General features: G+C 44.4%; 9 non-coding genes across 9 annotated transcripts; all 9 read right to left on the bottom strand.

Moving 5' to 3' along the window:
• Nucleotides 1-805: 805 nt before the first annotated feature.
• LOC141211191 (U2 spliceosomal RNA) lies at nt 806-996 on the bottom strand. The gene has a single exon (XR_012281173.1). It is a non-coding gene; the product is annotated as a U2 spliceosomal RNA (small nuclear RNA).
• A 1,115-nt stretch (nt 997-2,111) lies between these two features.
• LOC141211399 (U2 spliceosomal RNA) lies at nt 2,112-2,302 on the bottom strand. Its single transcript, XR_012281374.1, has one exon. It is a non-coding gene; the product is annotated as a U2 spliceosomal RNA (small nuclear RNA).
• A 1,115-nt stretch (nt 2,303-3,417) lies between these two features.
• Nucleotides 3,418-3,608, bottom strand: LOC141211192 (U2 spliceosomal RNA). Its single transcript, XR_012281174.1, has one exon. It is a non-coding gene; the product is annotated as a U2 spliceosomal RNA (small nuclear RNA).
• Nucleotides 3,609-4,723: 1,115 nt separating this feature from the next.
• LOC141211418 (U2 spliceosomal RNA) lies at nt 4,724-4,914 on the bottom strand. Its single transcript, XR_012281393.1, has one exon. It is a non-coding gene; the product is annotated as a U2 spliceosomal RNA (small nuclear RNA).
• A 1,115-nt stretch (nt 4,915-6,029) lies between these two features.
• On the bottom strand, nt 6,030-6,217 carry LOC141211616 (U2 spliceosomal RNA). The gene has a single exon (XR_012281584.1). It is a non-coding gene; the product is annotated as a U2 spliceosomal RNA (small nuclear RNA).
• Nucleotides 6,218-8,629: 2,412 nt separating this feature from the next.
• On the bottom strand, nt 8,630-8,820 carry LOC141211193 (U2 spliceosomal RNA). Its single transcript, XR_012281175.1, has one exon. It is a non-coding gene; the product is annotated as a U2 spliceosomal RNA (small nuclear RNA).
• A 1,115-nt stretch (nt 8,821-9,935) lies between these two features.
• On the bottom strand, nt 9,936-10,126 carry LOC141211194 (U2 spliceosomal RNA). Its single transcript, XR_012281176.1, has one exon. It is a non-coding gene; the product is annotated as a U2 spliceosomal RNA (small nuclear RNA).
• A 1,115-nt stretch (nt 10,127-11,241) lies between these two features.
• On the bottom strand, nt 11,242-11,432 carry LOC141211195 (U2 spliceosomal RNA). The gene has a single exon (XR_012281177.1). It is a non-coding gene; the product is annotated as a U2 spliceosomal RNA (small nuclear RNA).
• A 1,118-nt stretch (nt 11,433-12,550) lies between these two features.
• Nucleotides 12,551-12,741, bottom strand: LOC141211196 (U2 spliceosomal RNA). Its single transcript, XR_012281178.1, has one exon. It is a non-coding gene; the product is annotated as a U2 spliceosomal RNA (small nuclear RNA).
• Between the last annotated feature and the right edge of the window lie 435 nt (nt 12,742-13,176).

Below are 13,176 nucleotides of genomic sequence, written 5' to 3' on the forward strand. Positions count from 1 at the left end.
ATTACATACCTCTCCTGCTGCTGCTGCTGCTGGCTGTCCAGCAGCAGACTGAAGGTGGCTGCTGCTGTGCACAGGTATATAAAGGCTCAGAGCCTACTATGACACGCGCAGCCAGCGTTCCATTGCCACATTCCATCTACTGCAGGCAGGATACCTGGCTGGCTGAATGTCGCTGAGAAGCTCACAGAGACCGCCATAAGCAACAGTTTAACAGAATGCCACAGACTAATCAACCAAACTTTTTGGGTTGGGTTCTCTTTTATAGTCTGCAGGCATTAAATGAAAGAAGTCAGTGTTCCAGCAGAAGGAGACAACGTTTCAGAAAAGGCATTGTAGCAAACCAAAAAAGAAATTTTAAGCGCAGCAGAGTAAGCAGCGCACATACCTGTTAGCTCAGGTGAGTTTAAAAGGCTGCTGTTGATAACAAGGGCATTTGCTAAATAGATGGTGTGTGTGCAACAATATACTGAAAGGTCAATTATATTGTGCAGCTTATCTCACCACCTGTAGTTATTTAGGTGAAAGCTCCAAAATGCTTGCCTAATATGTCTGTTTATCCAAAAGGAAGTAAAAAGGGAGAGCTAGAAAGATAGCATTGCATCACATTACATGGCAATGCAATGCACAGTTGCTGAAGTTGAACCAAAATGAGCTTGTAATCTGGCTTCTGCAACTTTGAACATGAAAAATCCAATGAGGAGAAGAAAAGCAAAGCCAAAGAGTCCATCCCAAAATCCGACAAACAAGCAAAATGAACAAAAAACATTGAATTCAATTCTTTCTGATTTTAGAAACTGCATTAAAGAAGGGGTGCACCGGTCCTGGAGATACTGCAATACCAGGTCAATGCGTGGAGTGGACAGAGCAAGCTCTTTTTCCATCTCCCTGTTCTAAAAATCCATTTAATATATGGTCCCCAGATAGGGGACGTATCAGATATTAAACTGATAAGAACAGATACTACACTTGATCTTAGCCAAAAGGCCGAGAAGCGATAACCAGAATTGGTTTCAAACTACGGAGCCACCCAAGGATCCTGAAAAGTCCATTTGTGGAGATGAGCTCCTGGACTCCCGTTAAGAAGACATGTTGTCAACCTCTAGATCCCTTACATGCCTGCACTTTTCGGCTTGCTGCTGCTGCAATCCACGCGTTTTAGATCTGCATAACTCCACCTCTTTAAACACAGCACCTTCACCCCCTGCTGTTCCCACCCGCCTCAACACCGTTGGAAGGGAGGAGAACCAATTAAGGCGGGGGGTGGGGTGGAACGAGCAGCTGTCTACCCTTAGCAGGAGGGCTCCTGATTACATACCTCTCCTGCTGCTGCTGCTGCTGGCTGTCCAGCAGCAGACTGAAGGTGGCTGCTGCTGTGCACAGGTATATAAAGGCTCAGAGCCTATTATGACACGCGCAGCCAGCGTTCCATTGCCACATTCCATCTACTGCAGGCAGGATACCTGGCTGGCTGAATGTCGCTGAGAAGCTCACAGAGACCGCCATAAGCAACAGTTTAACAGAATGCCACAGACTAATCAACCAAACTTTTTGGGTTGGGTTCTCTTTTATAGTCTGCAGGCATTAAATGAAAGAAGTCAGTGTTCCAGCAGAAGGAGACAACGTTTCAGAAAAGGCATTGTAGCAAACCAAAAAAGAAATTTTAAGCGCAGCAGAGTAACCAGCGCACATACCTGTTAGCTCAGGTGAGTTTAAAAGGCTGCTGTTGATAACAAGGGCATTTGCTAAATAGATGGTGTGTGTGCAACAATATACTGAAAGGTCAATTATATTGTGCAGCTTATCTCACCACCTGTAGTTATTTAGGTGAAAGCTCCAAAATGCTTGCCTAATATGTCTGTTTATCCAAAAGGAAGTAAAAAGGGAGAGCTAGAAAGATAGCATTGCATCACATTACATGGCAATGCAATGCACAGTTGCTGAAGTTGAACCAAAATGAGCTTGTAATCTGGCTTCTGCAACTTTGAACATGAAAAATCCAATGAGGAGAAGAAAAGCAAAGCCAAAGAGTCCATCCCAAAATCCGACAAACAAGCAAAATGAACAAAAAACATTGAATTCAATTCTTTCTGATTTTAGAAACTGCATTAAAGAAGGGGTGCACTGGTCCTGGAGATACTGCAATACCAGGTCAATGCGTGGAGTGGACAGAGCAAGCTCTTTTTCCATCTCCCTGTTCTAAAAATCCATTTAATATATGGTCCCCAGATAGGGGACGTATCAGATATTAAACTGATAAGAACAGATACTACACTTGATCTTAGCCAAAAGGCCGAGAAGCGATAACCAGAATTGGTTTCAAACTACGGAGCCACCCAAGGATCCTGAAAAGTCCATTTGTGGAGATGAGCTCCTGGACTCCCGTTAAGAAGACATGTTGTCAACCTCTAGATCCCTTACATGCCTGCACTTTTCGGCTTGCTGCTGCTGCAATCCACGCGTTTTAGATCTGCATAACTCCACCTCTTTAAACACAGCACCTTCACCCCCTGCTGTTCCCACCCGCCTCAACACCGTTGGAAGGGAGGAGAACCAATTAAGGCGGGGGGTGGGGTGGAACGAGCAGCTGTCTACCCTTAGCAGGAGGGCTCCTGATTACATACCTCTCCTGCTGCTGCTGCTGCTGGCTGTCCAGCAGCAGACTGAAGGTGGCTGCTGCTGTGCACAGGTATATAAAGGCTCAGAGCCTATTATGACACGCGCAGCCAGCGTTCCATTGCCACATTCCATCTACTGCGGGCAGGATACCTGGCTGGCTGAATGTCGCTGAGAAGCTCACAGAGACCGCCATAAGCAACAGTTTAACAGAATGCCACAGACTAATCAACCAAACTTTTTGGGTTGGGTTCTCTTTTATAGTCTGCAGGCATTAAATGAAAGAAGTCAGTGTTCCAGCAGAAGGAGACAACGTTTCAGAAAAGGCATTGTAGCAAACCAAAAAAGAAATTTTAAGCGCAGCAGAGTAACCAGCGCACATACCTGTTAGCTCAGGTGAGTTTAAAAGGCTGCTGTTGATAACAAGGGCATTTGCTAAATAGATGGTGTGTGTGCAACAATATACTGAAAGGTCAATTATATTGTGCAGCTTATCTCACCACCTGTAGTTATTTAGGTGAAAGCTCCAAAATGCTTGCCTAATATGTCTGTTTATCCAAAAGGAAGTAAAAAGGGAGAGCTAGAAAGATAGCATTGCATCACATTACATGGCAATGCAATGCACAGTTGCTGAAGTTGAACCAAAATGAGCTTGTAATCTGGCTTCTGCAACTTTGAACATGAAAAATCCAATGAGGAGAAGAAAAGCAAAGCCAAAGAGTCCATCCCAAAATCCGACAAACAAGCAAAATGAACAAAAAACATTGAATTCAATTCTTTCTGATTTTAGAAACTGCATTAAAGAAGGGGTGCACCGGTCCTGGAGATACTGCAATACCAGGTCAATGCGTGGAGTGGACAGAGCAAGCTCTTTTTCCATCTCCCTGTTCTAAAAATCCATTTAATATATGGTCCCCAGATAGGGGACGTATCAGATATTAAACTGATAAGAACAGATACTACACTTGATCTTAGCCAAAAGGCCGAGAAGCGATAACCAGAATTGGTTTCAAACTACGGAGCCACCCAAGGATCCTGAAAAGTCCATTTGTGGAGATGAGCTCCTGGACTCCCGTTAAGAAGACATGTTGTCAACCTCTAGATCCCTTACATGCCTGCACTTTTCGGCTTGCTGCTGCTGCAATCCACGCGTTTTAGATCTGCATAACTCCACCTCTTTAAACACAGCACCTTCACCCCCTGCTGTTCCCACCCGCCTCAACACCGTTGGAAGGGAGGAGAACCAATTAAGGCGGGGGGTGGGGTGGAACGAGCAGCTGTCTACCCTTAGCAGGAGGGCTCCTGATTACATACCTCTCCTGCTGCTGCTGCTGCTGGCTGTCCAGCAGCAGACTGAAGGTGGCTGCTGCTGTGCACAGGTATATAAAGGCTCAGAGCCTATTATGACACGCGCAGCCAGCGTTCCATTGCCACATTCCATCTACTGCAGGCAGGATACCTGGCTGGCTGAATGTCGCTGAGAAGCTCACAGAGACCGCCATAAGCAACAGTTTAACAGAATGCCACAGACTAATCAACCAAACTTTTTGGGTTGGGTTCTCTTTTATAGTCTGCAGGCATTAAATGAAAGAAGTCAGTGTTCCAGCAGAAGGAGACAACGTTTCAGAAAAGGCATTGTAGCAAACCAAAAAAGAAATTTTAAGCGCAGCAGAGTAACCAGCGCACATACCTGTTAGCTCAGGTGAGTTTAAAAGGCTGCTGTTGATAACAAGGGCATTTGCTAAATAAATGGTGTGTGTGCAACAATATACTGAAAGGTCAATTATATTGTGCAGCTTATCTCACCACCTGTAGTTATTTAGGTGAAAGCTCCAAAATGCTTGCCTAATATGTCTGTTTATCCAAAAGGAAGTAAAAAGGGAGAGCTAGAAAGATAGCATTGCATCACATTACATGGCAATGCAATGCACAGTTGCTGAAGTTGAACCAAAATGAGCTTGTAATCTGGCTTCTGCAACTTTGAACATGAAAAATCCAATGAGGAGAAGAAAAGCAAAGCCAAAGAGTCCATCCCAAAATCCGACAAACAAGCAAAATGAACAAAAAACATTGAATTCAATTCTTTCTGATTTTAGAAACTGCATTAAAGAAGAGGTGCACCGGTCCTGGAGATACTGCAATACCAGGTCAATGCGTGGAGTGGACAGAGCAAGCTCTTTTTCCATCTCCCTGTTCTAAAAATCCATTTAATATATGGTCCCCAGATAGGGGACGTATCAGATATTAAACTGATAAGAACAGATACTACACTTGATCTTAGCCAAAAGGCCGAGAAGCGATAACCAGAATTGGTTTCAAACTACGGAGCCACCCAAGGATCCTGAAAAGTCCATTTGTGGAGATGAGCTCCTGGACTCCCGTTAAGAAGACATGTTGTCAACCTCTAGATCCCTTACATGCCTGCACTTTTCGGCTTGCTGCTGCTGCAATCCACGCGTTTTAGATCTGCATAACTCCACCTCTTTAAACACAGCACCTTCACCCCCTGCTGTTCCCACCCGCCTCAACACCGTTGGAAGGGAGGAGAACCAATTAAGGCGGGGGGTGGGGTGGAACGAGCAGCTGTCTACCCTTAGCAGGAGGGCTCCTGATTACATACCTCTCCTGCTGCTGCTGCTGCTGGCTGTCCAGCAGCAGACTGAAGGTGGCTGCTGCTGTGCACAGGTATATAAAGGCTCAGAGCCTATTATGACACGCGCAGCCAGCGTTCCATTGCCACATTCCATCTACTGCAGGCAGGATACCTGGCTGGCTGAATGTCGCTGAGAAGCTCACAGAGACCGCCATAAGCAACAGTTTAACAGAATGCCACAGACTAATCAACCAAACTTTTTGGGTTGGGTTCTCTTTTATAGTCTGCAGGCATTAAATGAAAGAAGTCAGTGTTCCAGCAGAAGGAGACAACGTTTCAGAAAAGGCATTGTAGCAAACCAAAAAAGAAATTTTAAGCGCAGCAGAGTAACCAGCGCACATACCTGTTAGCTCAGGTGAGTTTAAAAGGCTGCTGTTGATAACAAGGGCATTTGCTAAATAAATGGTGTGTGTGCAACAATATACTGAAAGGTCAATTATATTGTGCAGCTTATCTCACCACCTGTAGTTATTTAGGTGAAAGCTCCAAAATGCTTGCCTAATATGTCTGTTTATCCAAAAGGAAGTAAAAAGGGAGAGCTAGAAAGATAGCATTGCATCACATTACATGGCAATGCAATGCACAGTTGCTGAAGTTGAACCAAAATGAGCTTGTAATCTGGCTTCTGCAACTTTGAACATGAAAAATCCAATGAGGAGAAGAAAAGCAAAGCCAAAGAGTCCATCCCAAAATCCGACAAACAAGCAAAATGAACAAAAAACATTGAATTCAATTCTTTCTGATTTTAGAAACTGCATTAAAGAAGGGGTGCACCGGTCCTGGAGATACTGCAATACCAGGTCAATGCGTGGAGTGGACAGAGCAAGCTCTTTTTCCATCTCCCTGTTCTAAAAATCCATTTAATATATGGTCCCCAGATAGGGGACGTATCAGATATTAAACTGATAAGAACAGATTTTTTTTAATTGAATGCGTCAGAAGACGCGACATAAATTAAATTCCATTTGCATGGATAACCAAAAAAATGTCGCCTACGCCTTCATCATCCGAATTCAACTTTTTGTTTTTTTTAAGAAAATTTAATGATAATTAATAAATAAAACATAACATAACATATCCTTACATCAACAACAAAAAACTTCCAACAAAAACATCAACTCAACATTTTTCTTCTTCCACGTTTCTTCTTCCTCCATGACATGTCCAACAATTTCCAGTCAAAACCTTGCAGCAAAATCTTTTCATCTTCTTCAGCTTCAGCACTGGTATCAACACAATCCTGCATTACTTTCTCTTTTCCCTTATCATCCACCTTCCTTTTTTCCTTAATGTCTTTACTTCTAGGTACTCTCTCCAGTCTGCAAAACATAGAGTCCCCAACTCCTGAGAACTCCTGCTTCTCTCCCACAAACTCCTTCTTATTTTCAACTACTTGTATATCTTTGTCTTCTTTCTCTTTACAATCTTCAAACGATTCTTCAAATATCTTTTTCCCTTTCTCCTCTTTTTTCCCACCTTCCTCATAACAAAATCCAGGTTTCCCATTATCAATTCTTCTTTTACCATTTTCCACATAACTGAATCCACATTTACCATTTATAACAATCCTTCCTAAACTTAGTTCATTTTGTCCATTTTCCCAAACTAGGAAACTTCTCTTCCCATTCCAGACTCCCACTTTATTTAAGTAGTCCTTCTGGAATTTTACCAAAATACTCCATGGCTTCAAAAACTCCATCACTTCCTCCATCTCTACAAAGGGGTCATCCATACAGATAACCACCTTTTTCGGCCTTCCAGCAAAAAGAGCATTAACTCCAATTTCTTTTCCTTCCCAATTCTTGAGAAGACAAATACACTTTTCTTCAGACTTCAGTGTTACGTCAAATACCTTTTTAAACTTGATTTCTTGCATACAAAAAATGTCCTCTTCAATGATCGTCCCATACTTGAACAGAATATCCAAGATCTGATTCTCCTCCAACGAAAAATCCTCCAACTCCGTCTTCACATAGAACCGTAAACAGTTCCTCTTCCTCGTCAACTCCATCTTCTTCCTCCAAAAGAACTGCCCCCCACAGCTATGTGTGGTGACACGATGATCGCCTCTCGTTGCCCAGGGACTAATCCGACTCCCCAATAGCAGCAGGAGGGTGAAGCCCTGCCGTTAGACAAAGCGATCCCCCCAGGCCAAGGAGCCGGGTACCCTGGGCACCTCCTAGCCAAGGCCAAGGCAGCAACTGGTAGATCACTGCACCTGATCTTAGCCAAAAGGCCGAGAAGCGATAACCAGAATTGGTTTCAAACTACGGAGCCACCCAAGGATCCTGAAAAGTCCATTTGTGGAGATGAGCTCCTGGACTCCCGTTAAGAAGACATGTTGTCAACCTCTAGATCCCTTACATGCCTGCACTTTTCGGCTTGCTGCTGCTGCAATCCACGCGTTTTAGATCTGCATAACTCCACCTCTTTAAACAAAGCACCTTCACCCCCTGCTGTTCCCACCCGCCTCAACACCGTTGGAAGGGAGGAGAACCAATTAAGGCGGGGGGTGGGGTGGAACGAGCAGCTGTCTACCCTTAGCAGGAGGGCTCCTGATTACATACCTCTCCTGCTGCTGCTGCTGCTGGCTGTCCAGCAGCAGACTGAAGGTGGCTGCTGCTGTGCACAGGTATATAAAGGCTCAGAGCCTATTATGACACGCGCAGCCAGCGTTCCATTGCCACATTCCATCTACTGCAGGCAGGATACCTGGCTGGCTGAATGTCGCTGAGAAGCTCACAGAGACCGCCATAAGCAACAGTTTAACAGAATGCCACAGACTAATCAACCAAACTTTTTGGGTTGGGTTCTCTTTTATAGTCTGCAGGCATTAAATGAAAGAAGTCAGTGTTCCAGCAGAAGGAGACAACGTTTCAGAAAAGGCATTGTAGCAAACCAAAAAAGAAATTTTAAGCGCAGCAGAGTAACCAGCGCACATACCTGTTAGCTCAGGTGAGTTTAAAAGGCTGCTGTTGATAACAAGGGCATTTGCTAAATAGATGGTGTGTGTGCAACAATATACTGAAAGGTCAATTATATTGTGCAGCTTATCTCACCACCTGTAGTTATTTAGGTGAAAGCTCCAAAATTCTTGCCTAATATGTCTGTTTATCCAAAAGGAAGTAAAAAGGGAGAGCTAGAAAGATAGCATTGCATCACATTACATGGCAATGCAATGCACAGTTGCTGAAGTTGAACCAAAATGAGCTTGTAATCTGGCTTCTGCAACTTTGAACATGAAAAATCCAATGAGGAGAAGAAAAGCAAAGCCAAAGAGTCCATCCCAAAATCCGACAAACAAGCAAAATGAACAAAAAACATTGAATTCAATTCTTTCTGATTTTAGAAACTGCATTAAAGAAGGGGTGCACCGGTCCTGGAGATACTGCAATACCAGGTCAATGCGTGGAGTGGACAGAGCAAGCTCTTTTTCCATCTCCCTGTTCTAAAAATCCATTTAATATATGGTCCCCAGATAGGGGACGTATCAGATATTAAACTGATAAGAACAGATACTACACTTGATCTTAGCCAAAAGGCCGAGAAGCGATAACCAGAATTGGTTTCAAACTACGGAGCCACCCAAGGATCCTGAAAAGTCCATTTGTGGAGATGAGCTCCTGGACTCCCGTTAAGAAGACATGTTGTCAACCTCTAGATCCCTTACATGCCTGCACTTTTCGGCTTGCTGCTGCTGCAATCCACGCGTTTTAGATCTGCATAACTCCACCTCTTTAAACACAGCACCTTCACCCCCTGCTGTTCCCACCCGCCTCAACACCGTTGGAAGGGAGGAGAACCAATTAAGGCGGGGGGTGGGGTGGAACGAGCAGCTGTCTACCCTTAGCAGGAGGGCTCCTGATTACATACCTCTCCTGCTGCTGCTGCTGCTGGCTGTCCAGCAGCAGACTGAAGGTGGCTGCTGCTGTGCACAGCTATATAAAGGCTCAGAGCCTATTATGACACGCGCAGCCAGCGTTCCATTGCCACATTCCATCTACTGCAGGCAGGATACCTGGCTGGCTGAATGTCGCTGAGAAGCTCACAGAGACCGCCATAAGCAACAGTTTAACAGAATGCCACAGACTAATCAACCAAACTTTTTGGGTTGGGTTCTCTTTTATAGTCTGCAGGCATTAAATGAAAGAAGTCAGTGTTCCAGCAGAAGGAGACAACGTTTCAGAAAAGGCATTGTAGCAAACCAAAAAAGAAATTTTAAGCGCAGCAGAGTAACCAGCGCACATACCTGTTAGCTCAGGTGAGTTTAAAAGGCTGCTGTTGATAACAAGGGCATTTGCTAAATAGATGGTGTGTGTGCAACAATATACTGAAAGGTCAATTATATTGTGCAGCTTATCTCACCACCTGTAGTTATTTAGGTGAAAGCTCCAAAATGCTTGCCTAATATGTCTGTTTATCCAAAAGGAAGTAAAAAGGGAGAGCTAGAAAGATAGCATTGCATCACATTACATGGCAATGCAATGCACAGTTGCTGAAGTTGAACCAAAATGAGCTTGTAATCTGGCTTCTGCAACTTTGAACATGAAAAATCCAATGAGGAGAAGAAAAGCAAAGCCAAAGAGTCCATCCCAAAATCCGACAAACAAGCAAAATGAACAAAAAACATTGAATTCAATTCTTTCTGATTTTAGAAACTGCATTAAAGAAGGGGTGCACCGGTCCTGGAGATACTGCAATACCAGGTCAATGCGTGGAGTGGACAGAGCAAGCTCTTTTTCCATCTCCCTGTTCTAAAAATCCATTTAATATATGGTCCCCAGATAGGGGACGTATCAGATATTAAACTGATAAGAACAGATACTACACTTGATCTTAGCCAAAAGGCCGAGAAGCGATAACCAGAATTGGTTTCAAACTACGGAGCCACCCAAGGATCCTGAAAAGTCCATTTGTGGAGATGAGCTCCTGGACTCCCGTTAAGAAGACATGTTGTCAACCTCTAGATCCCTTACATGCCTGCACTTTTCGGCTTGCTGCTGCTGCAATCCACGCGTTTTAGATCTGCATAACTCCACCTCTTTAAACAAAGCACCTTCACCCCCTGCTGTTCCCACCCGCCTCAACACCGTTGGAAGGGAGGAGAACCAATTAAGGCGGGGGGTGGGGTGGAACGAGCAGCTGTCTACCCTTAGCAGGAGGGCTCCTGATTACATACCTCTCCTGCTGCTGCTGCTGCTGGCTGTCCAGCAGCAGACTGAAGGTGGCTGCTGCTGTGCACAGGTATATAAAGGCTCAGAGCCTATTATGACACGCGCAGCCAGCGTTCCATTGCCACATTCCATCTACTGCAGGCAGGATACCTGGCTGGCTGAATGTCGCTGAGAAGCTCACAGAGACCGCCATAAGCAACAGTTTAACAGAATGCCACAGACTAATCAACCAAACTTTTTGGGTTGGGTTCTCTTTTATAGTCTGCAGGCATTAAATGAAAGAAGTCAGTGTTCCAGCAGAAGGAGACAACGTTTCAGAAAAGGCATTGTAGCAAACCAAAAAAGAAATTTTAAGCGCAGCAGAGTAACCAGCGCACATACCTGTTAGCTCAGGTGAGTTTAAAAGGCTGCTGTTGATAACAAGGGCATTTGCTAAATAGATGGTGTGTGTGCAACAATATACTGAAAGGTCAATTATATTGTGCAGCTTATCTCACCACCTGTAGTTATTTAGGTGAAAGCTCCAAAATTCTTGCCTAATATGTCTGTTTATCCAAAAGGAAGTAAAAAGGGAGAGCTAGAAAGATAGCATTGCATCACATTACATGGCAATGCAATGCACAGTTGCTGAAGTTGAACCAAAATGAGCTTGTAATCTGGCTTCTGCAACTTTGAACATGAAAAATCCAATGAGGAGAAGAAAAGCAAAGCCAAAGAGTCCATCCCAAAATCCGACAAACAAGCAAAATGAACAAAAAACATTGAATTCAATTCTTTCTGATTTTAGAAACTGCATTAAAGAAGGGGTGCACCGGTCCTGGAGATACTGCAATACCAGGTCAATGCGTGGAGTGGACAGAGCAAGCTCTTTTTCCATCTCCCTGTTCTAAAAATCCATTTAATATATGGTCCCCAGATAGGGGACGTATCAGATATTAAACTGATAAGAACAGATACTACACTTGATCTTAGCCAAAAGGCCGAGAAGCGATAACCAGAATTGGTTTCAAACTACGGAGCCACCCAAGGATCCTGAAAAGTCCATTTGTGGAGATGAGCTCCTGGACTCCTGTTAAGAAGACATGTTGTCAACCTCTAGATCCCTTACATGCCTGCACTTTTCGGCTTGCTGCTGCTGCAATCCACGCGTTTTAAATCTGCATAACTCCACCTCTTTAAACACAGCACCTTCACCCCCTGCTGTTCCCACCCGCCTCAACACCGTTGGAAGGGAGGAGAACCAATTAAGGCGGGGGGTGGGGTGGAACGAGCAGCTGTCTACCCTTAGCAGGAGGGCTCCTGATTACATACCTCTCCTGCTGCTGCTGCTGCTGCTGGCTGTCCAGCAGCAGACTGAAGGTGGCTGCTGCTGTGCACAGGTATATAAAGGCTCAGAGCCTATTATGACACGCGCAGCCAGCGTTCCATTGCCACATTCCATCTACTGCAGGCAGGATACCTGGCTGGCTGAATGTCGCTGAGAAGCTCACAGAGACCGCCATAAGCAACAGTTTAACAGAATGCCACAGACTAATCAACCAAACTTTTTGGGTTGGGTTCTCTTTTATAGTCTGCAGGCATTAAATGAAAGAAGTCAGTGTTCCAGCAGAAGGAGACAACGTTTCAGAAAAGGCATTGTAGCAAACCAAAAAAGAAATTTTAAGCGCAGCAGAGTAACCAGCGCACATACCTGTTAGCTCAGGTGAGTTTAAAAGGCTGCTGTTGATAACAAGGGCATTTGCTAAATAGATGGTGTGTGTGCAACAATATACTGAAAGGTCAATTATATTGTGCAGCTTATCTCACCACCTGTAGTTATTTAGGTGAAAGCTCCAAAATTCTTGCCTAATATGTCTGTTTATCCAAAAGGAAGTAAAAAGGGAGAGCTAGAAAGATAGCATTGCATCACATTACATGGCAATGCAATGCACAGTTGCTGAAGTTGAACCAAAATGAGCTTGTAATCTGGCTTCTGCAACTTTGAACATGAAAAATCCAATGAGGAGAAGAAAAGCAAAGCCAAAGAGTCCATCCCAAAATCCGACAAACAAGCAAAATGAACAAAAAACATTGAATTCAATTCTTTCTGATTTTAGAAACTGCATTAAAGAAGGGGTGCACCGGTCCTGGAGATACTGCAATACCAGGTCAATGCGTGGAGTGGACAGAGCAAGCTCTTTTTCCATCTCCCTGTTCTAAAAATCCATTTAATATATGGTCCCCAGATAGGGGACGTATCAGATATTAAACTGATAAGAACAGATACTACACTTGATCTTAGCCAAAAGGCCGAGAAGCGATAACCAGAATTGGTTTCAAACTACGGAGCCACCCAAGGATCCTGAAAAGTCCATTTGTGGAGATGAGCTCCTGGACTCCCGTTAAGAAGACATGTTGTCAACCTCTAGATCCCTTACATGCCTGCACTTTTCGGCTTGCTGCTGCTGCAATCCACGCGTTTTAAATCTGCATAACTCCACCTCTTTAAACACAGCACCTTCACCCCCTGCTGTTCCCACCCGCCTCAACACCGTTGGAAGGGAGGAGAACCAATTAAGGCGGGGGGTGGGGTGGAACGAGCAGCTGTCTACCCTTAGCAGGAGGGCTCCTGATTACATACCTCTCCTGCTGCTGCTGCTGCTGCTGGCTGTCCAGCAGCAGACTGAAGGTGGCTGCTGCTGTGCACAGGTATATAAAGGCTCAGAGCCTATTATGACACGCGCAGCCAGCGTTCCA

Source organism: Phyllobates terribilis, unplaced genomic scaffold (genome assembly GCF_046119375.1).
Source record: "Phyllobates terribilis strain yellow unplaced genomic scaffold, ASM4611937v1 Scaffold_170__1_contigs__length_4071412, whole genome shotgun sequence".
Lineage (NCBI taxonomy): Eukaryota > Metazoa > Chordata > Amphibia > Anura > Dendrobatidae > Phyllobates > Phyllobates terribilis.